The following is a 7810-nucleotide window of genomic DNA, read 5'->3' on the forward strand; positions in this document are numbered from 1 at the left end:
TACACGACAGCGTTCCCAAACAGCAGGCATCCACCTCTAAAAGCAATGACCGCATTTATTGTGTTACGTCTGCTCTCTCTGAAGCATAAGTAATTTATTACATATGAAAATTATTATATTCAGTGGCTTCTCCTAGTTTTCTTAGATATATTTATTGACGCGGGACTAGGAAGGACAACTCATATGATTCACTATCCTCAGATTCCACAACATCTGGACACTATAGGGAGTATCGGCCTCAACGCAAACCTGTGGAATTATCAGGTGAGAGTAGGCGCTCCCTAAGCAGAAACCAGACAGTCAACGGGACAGAAAAGGACAAGAGGTAAGAAGAGATCCACCTCGCTACTACACCAGACAAGCCAAGTAATTAATCTTTCTAAAAGACAGTTACTTCCCAGAGAAATGTCACTTTTGAATCACAGCCTTACGTTTGTACCAACTGCTAAGATTAATGGCTTTCAAACTTCGATTGATCTTCAGAAATTTTTCAGACAAATACGACTACTAGAGTTCTTCTCCAATAGTGACATATGCGAGGCCTCATCTGAGATTGTCCCGTTTAAACCTAAGAGCAGATTTTGTCCACCTAAACATAGGAATCATTCTATTGAGACATTCTGCCGTTTGAAGATGAAGCAAAATTATGGTGTGAGAAAGCCACTAGAGTTAAAAAGTTGAATTTGAGTCCAGAAGAGAGGAAGGCACTTAGGTCTTAACAGTCAGATTTCACTATAACAATCAAGCAGGCGGATAAGGGTGGAGCAATAGTAATCATGGATACAGAGGACTATGAAGCAGAGTGCAAGAGACAATTGTTGGACGATATATTCTATACCCGTCTATCCTCTGATCCAACTGACGATTTTAACAAACAAAATAAGTCTTAGAAGATGCAGTGAGTAGCAATGTCATTGATCAGTTGATCTCTGCCTTTCTATATGTTCAACATCCACGAGTTCCACTTTTTTACACCTTGCCTGAAATCCATAAAAGTTTGGAAACCCCAGTAGGAAGACCCATAGTTTCAGGTATTGGGAGTGTAACAGAAAACAATTCTGAGTATGGGGATTACTATCTTAAACCTTTGGTGATAACACTTCCATCCTTTCTAAAGGATACTGGTGATTTCCTGAGACTTTTGGATAAGACTGTTATACCAGAAAAATGTTTGCTAGTATCATTTGATGTTCAGTCACTGTATACTGTCATTCCACACGATGTTGGCATTGAACATTGTATGAGAGCATTTTCTAGAGCTGAGATCGAATAAGAATCCTTCATCATGTTTTTTGGCTAATCTGATGAGACTAGTCCTCACTAATAATTATTTTAGATTTGAGAATGACTTTTATCTACAGCGATGTGGGACAGCTATGGGTACTCGAATGGCTCCTAATTATGCAAATTTACACCTTGGGTTTGTTGAGAAATTTCAGGTCCTTGATGGAACTAGCAAGTATTATTGTACAAGCGTTACATTGATGACATTTTTGTACGGTTTCAAGGAGATTTACGATCTTTGAACTCCTTTCATCGGTATCTTAATTCTATAACAGGTCACCTTAAATTCACAATGTCATTTAGCGAGAACACTTTGGATTTTTTGGATATTCGTGTTACCAAGGTAGGACAATTATTGAGTACAGACCTTTTCAGGAATAAAACAGATAGGAATAATTATTTACATGCTCAGTTGTCACCCACCCTCTCTCAAAAAAAGAGAAATTTGTTAAACAGACAATTAGTTTGAAATGAGGAAAAACTAAATTTGGAAGAAATTCAAAGAAAAGGATAGGTGGATTGGATTGTGCAGAGGAACATCTACTCACTCTGGCTAATAAAACTCAAAATAATAAAAGGGAATTCTCTGTACAATTTGTTACAAAATACACTCCCCAGGCTCCAACTCTTTGTAACATTATATGGAAATATCGGCATATTTTACAATCAGACCCAGATCTTTCAAAAATGTTTGAACACCCCCCCATTAATGTCTTTTCGAAAAGCAAGAAGTTTAAAGAGCTCTTTAGTTAAGGCCGATGTTCGCACTAGTCCCTCTAAGTCTCTACCATTTACAATTCCTCCAGGTCAGGGAGGTGACATTTTTGTGAAACGTAAATCTAGGGAGATCTTTTGGATTTTTACTTTAGATACATTATTTCCCAGAGGTCTCAATCAATAAATTGATTATGGTATGTTTTACTAACTCTCTGTTGTTGTTGTTGTTTTTTTTCTTTCTTCTTTAACTTGTTTGGAAGCCACTCCCTAATTGGCAGAGTGACACACCTGTTGCTGATTACAAGAATGTTTAAAGCACGGGCTGCGTCCGAAATGGCATACTTCCCTACTATATAGCAGGCAAAAAGCAGTAGGCAAGCAAATATGTATGTTTGAATCCTCAGTATTCATAAAAGAGTAGGCGAGAATTGCACTAATTCTCGCGAGACTCGGACGTACGTATACTTAATTTGCGTTCTAATATGCCTACTTATCTACTATATAGTAGGGAAAAAGAGTACGTGAACCGATTAGTATGTCCGAAACCTCAGTATTCAAAAAAAGAATAGGCGAGAAATCCCCGGATGTCCTACTGCTGTTCTGAAGTGTTCATCGATAGACACTTTTCAATCCCAGGAGTCCACGGGAGATCAATACGTCATCATCGAACGTGACGGAGAACAGCGACGAGGGTGTTTACAAATGTGAGTAATACAAACCAAAAACACGGTTCCATGTGTTAAAATCATATTTGTTGCGCTACTGTATAGTAAACTGTTGATTTGCTTAAGGTGTAAGACGCTAGACAGTAACGTTACAGTAGATTTGTGATTTTTTTTTCTGTAAAAACATGTTTTATTATGTATAGCGAACAGCGGAGCTCCAGTAAGCACACGTACGTCACCAAAGTGAATTTACATAAACCTTATACATCTTAAAGACGATTAAATATCTATTTAATATGAGACAGGAAAATGTTCTAAAATAATTGCAGATGAGCACATCACAACATGAACAGACATCTGAGTGAGTGATATACAGTATGTGCTATTATGTAGAATGCACTGTTGACAACACTGCTTTAGATGAATGTAAGTAATGTTAATACACAACTTATGTTTAGTTACTCTATGTAGATTTATCTATTTCATTTGTCCATTAGTACTACCTATACATTGAGGAACATTTGTGTTGGGTAAAAAGCGAGTTAACACATCAGCATCTACCTCAACATGTAAATGCAGTATTGAGCAGATAATGAGATAAGAGGTGACTTGACTCTAGTCTGGATGTTACAGGGACAGATGAGACACACGTGTTTATCTGCTGCAGAGTAACTGATGAAGCAATGCTGAATGCTTTGAGTGAGTACACTATAGTAATGAATAAAACATCTTTTAAGGTGTAGTTTGTTTGAAATTACAATAATTAAAATAGTTATTACAGCACTTTTCTGATTCTTGATATATGTGCATTTGATACAGAGCTTTTGTGGTGGAGCTGGTGACAGCAGCATTTGTGGAAAAAAGGGAAAACCTGAAACAATATAAAATCAAATGATATTGTGCTGTTAAAATGACTGCTTTTGTATTGTGTTTGTGCGTCTTTGCAGGATCTGAAATGTCTGCAGACTGCTGTGAGCAGTGAGGATGGAGAACTCCACAGCAGCATCCTGGAAATGGTCCAGTGCCGCGGATGAGACGCTCCATCACTCCACCTCTTACTGTCTCATCTGGGCCAGATGTTGCTGTGGTCTCTTCATCCTCAGTGACCCCAGAGCCAGCGAGAACATCTAGAGAAACACCAAAAGACACTGAGGATGTGAGTTTGGTCAAGTTTGTTCTGCTGGTTTCTGTTTCTAATGACTTAATTTTTAGGAATAATTATGTGATGTCTCGCAAAGCTCTTGCTTTAAGAAAAAAAAAAAAAAAAAAACACACAATGATTGAACAGTGTGTAAATAATGACCGAATTTATGTTTAGATGAACTAACCCTTTAAACCCCCAAATAGAAACTATGAAATATATGTAAGCATTTATATTACAGTAGTACCTTGAAGAAATAAACTTTGAGAAATAAGCAGCTTTATTCAGCGTTTGTGCCCAAGACACAAAAAAGCATTTACAAAAATCAGATTTACATTTATGCATTTGTCAGACACTTTTATCCGAAATGACTTACAGTGATCTTATTACAGGGACCTCAATCCCCCAGCAGCCACCTGGAGTAAAGACAGCGGTGGTGACGACTGCAGAGATCGAAACAGCAACCTTCTGCTGACCAGTTCACTACATCACAGAAGTAATGAAGCTATATCAAAAATTAGAATGCAATTGTAAACATATGAAATTAAATTTAGCGAGAAATGAAATGCTGACAGCATGAGATGTAAGATGTTTTAGTCTGTGTAGATGTTTCACAAGTAGTGGTGCTCATGGAGAGCAGCACACAGACGTTTGGAGCAGACGCAGCAGCAGTCAGATTGTCCCACACATGTTCAAGATTGTGTGGTTCAGGGGAGTCATCATGGTCTTCCTCATCCCCTCTGTGCACTCAGACAATGACAGCCTCGATGTCCCTTTCTCATCCATGATCAGATTCAGTCTGACTGCAGTCTAATTTATTGAGATGCAACTGTACATGTCTGTTAGAACAATATGTTTGAATAAAGCTGTTTCATGTGTCCATGACTTGTATTTATTTGTTGTCATGGTTACTTTTATTTATTCTTTTACTCATTTATTCATGTTTCCTGTTGTTGTCAGTAAATAAAATATAGCCTAATTGTTTCATTAACTTGTGCATTAATTCATTACTTGACTGAAAATTGAGATGTATTCACCTTGGCTGCATCTGTCTTGTTTGAAGTCATGCATAGCTATGGCATATGACAAAACAAATGACATTTTGCTGATTATTGGTCAGCATTTATCATTATTATTGTTCATAAGTGTTGGGGTGGGCTAGCAATGCATTCTGGGGTAATCTTAATTTCTAAGTAGTAATACTTGCATTTTTCGAGTGTAAAATTAACAGTTTCTCAGGGATGAAACGAGAGAAATTCAACAAGAAAAAGAGGAAAACAAAGGAGATTTTGCTTGTGGATGAATAATTTTGCACATAAAACAAAGAAATTAACATATTCACAAGATAACAATTTTGAGTTTTCATAATAAAAAAATAATATCTTTAAGGATTAAACTGGGTCATTTTAGTATAGTTAAAAATATAAAAACTTAAATCAACACAACATTTATTGGTTATACTACAATCACAATAAAAGGGCAGCTGTTTCTTCAACAAGACCACAAAATGAGCAAATTTCATCAACATCAAAATGTTTACAGATAGATGAATTAAACCTGTCGCTAATATCTTTTAAGTTGTTGCGCTTGTTATAACGTCATAGATCACATTATAACGTAAACATGGCAGATCGCATTCATACTCGAGATTTGGCTGTAGAGTACTTACTGTTTTAGTGCTCGTTAAGTAACTACTTATTGAAATGAAGTACCTACTCATTGAGTATGCCATTTCGGACGCAGCCATGTTTTGGTATTGCTGTTCTTGATATCTGATGAAGGCCTGGATAACGGCCAAAACGTCATTTTAATCAATGAAGTTTTCACCCCTTCAAGAGTGAGTGCTGCACCTTTTTCAATTGACTTAGAAATATTTAGTGCCAGTTCATCAGGAAGTGACGATTTTGTTCTCTTTGACTCGTTGGATGGAAACTGGATGGATATTCCAGTTTTGCGCATAAGTTAAATTTGCATCTTTGGATGGAAACATAGCTATTGTCATTAGGATATGTCCCAAAACCTTCAAACTGGCTGTTATTAAGCCTCTCATCAAAAAAACACAACTTGACCCCAAAGAACTAGTTAATTACAGACCGATCTCGAATCTCCCTTTTCTGTCCAAGATACTAGAAAAGATAGTATATCTTCACAATTATATTCCTTCTTAGAGAAAAATGGTATCTGTGAGGATTTCCAGTCAGGATTTAGACCGTATCATAGTACTGAGACTGCTCTCATTAGAGTTACAAATGACCTGCTCTTACCCAGATAGCATGCGGATGTGGGCCACTTAAAGCAATGATATGGCACTGCTGGCCTTCTTATGGCCTGGACAAAATGGATGTAAGCCTGAAGTGGCCCATATGTAGAACAGCAAAAATGGCCCAAATGTATCAAATCACATGTGGGCCTCTGTAGGTAAAGATGCGGTGTTGACGGCAATGTGTAATCTGAATGTGACCCGAAAGTGGCCCATGTGGTAAACAGTGATTATGGCCCAAACAGTGCCAACCAAATGTGGGCCACCTTTGGCAAAAATGTGGCATTATCGACAAAGGCTAATCAGGGTGTAAACCAAATGTGGCCCACATATGTTTCAGCAAATGTGGCCCAGGTACATTAAAATGTATAGTTTTGGCAAAGATATGGCACAGTGAGCATTGGCTAATCCACCTGTGAGCCTAAAGTGGCCCACATATGATGCAACAAATGTGGCCCAGTCATCCTAAAACGTATCTGGGCCAGTTTTGGCCAAGATATGGCATGGTAAGCACTGGCTAATGTGGCTGCGAGTCTAAAATGGCCCACATATGATGCCACAAATGTGGCCCAGTTATCCTAAAGGCTTTGTAAAAATCGACGCGTTTCAAAAAGGCGGGGCATAGAGGAGAAACAATAATGTACCGTATGTGGAAAAGAATGTGTTTTTTGAACTTTAAACCGCATAAACACATTTCATTACACCAAATACACCAAATAATGTTCTTTTTAGCAGCCCTTTAAAATGTCAAATTAATATTTTGCATTAATTAATTACTTATCAGGCAAGTGGCCACATAAGCGGGAAAATTACACAGTGTAGTATCACCCTGCAGAGGTTTCTTTTGCAAAACAATCTGCTGACTGTACACTATGCCTCAGATTTGCTACCCTCTGAACTAATTGAAGAATATCACATGCTGTTTCAGGATGTTCCATCACAAACTAACATGACATTGATGTTGGTGAATGCAAGCCTGCCAAACAGCATCCATACCGTGTAAATCCTCACAAGCGGCAGGTTATGAAAATCGAGGTAGATTACTTACTGAGTCATGGCTTTGCAGTGCCAAGTCAGAGTCCGTGGAGCTCACCATGTTTGCTTGTACCCAAACCGGATGGCTCGTGGCGGTTTTGTACTGATTTTCTTTGGGTGAATGCTGTAACTAAGTCTGATTCCTTCCCAGATAGCATGTGGATGTGGGCCACTTAAGGCAATGCTATGGCACTGCTGGCCTTCTTATGACCCGGACAAAATGGATGTAAGCCTGAAGTGGCCCATATGTAAAACAGCAAAAATGGCCCAAATGTATCTAATCACATGTGGGCCTCTCTAGGTAAAGATGCGGTGTTGACGGCAATGTGTAATCTGAATGTGACCCGAAAGTGGCCCATGTGGTAAACAGTGATTATGGCCCAAACAGTGCCAACCAAATGTGGGCCACCTTTGGCAAAAATGTGGCATTATCGACAAAGGCTAATCAGGGTGTAAACCAAATGTGGTCCACATATGTTTCAGCAAATGTGGCCCAGGTACATTAAAACGTATCTGGGCCAGTTTTATCAAAGATATGGCACAGTGAGCATTGGCTAATGTAGCTGTGAGCCTAAAGTGGCCCACATATGATGCCACAAATGTGGCCCAGTTATCCTAAACCATATCAAAATTTCACCATCCAGTTAGGCTCATCAACCATAACTCCTTCAAAAACAGCTAGAAACCTTGGAGTTGTGATTGATGATA

This window comes from Sinocyclocheilus anshuiensis, unplaced genomic scaffold, assembly GCF_001515605.1.
Source record: "Sinocyclocheilus anshuiensis isolate Anshui unplaced genomic scaffold, SAMN03320099.WGS_v1.1 scaffold127, whole genome shotgun sequence".
NCBI lineage: Eukaryota > Metazoa > Chordata > Actinopteri > Cypriniformes > Cyprinidae > Sinocyclocheilus > Sinocyclocheilus anshuiensis.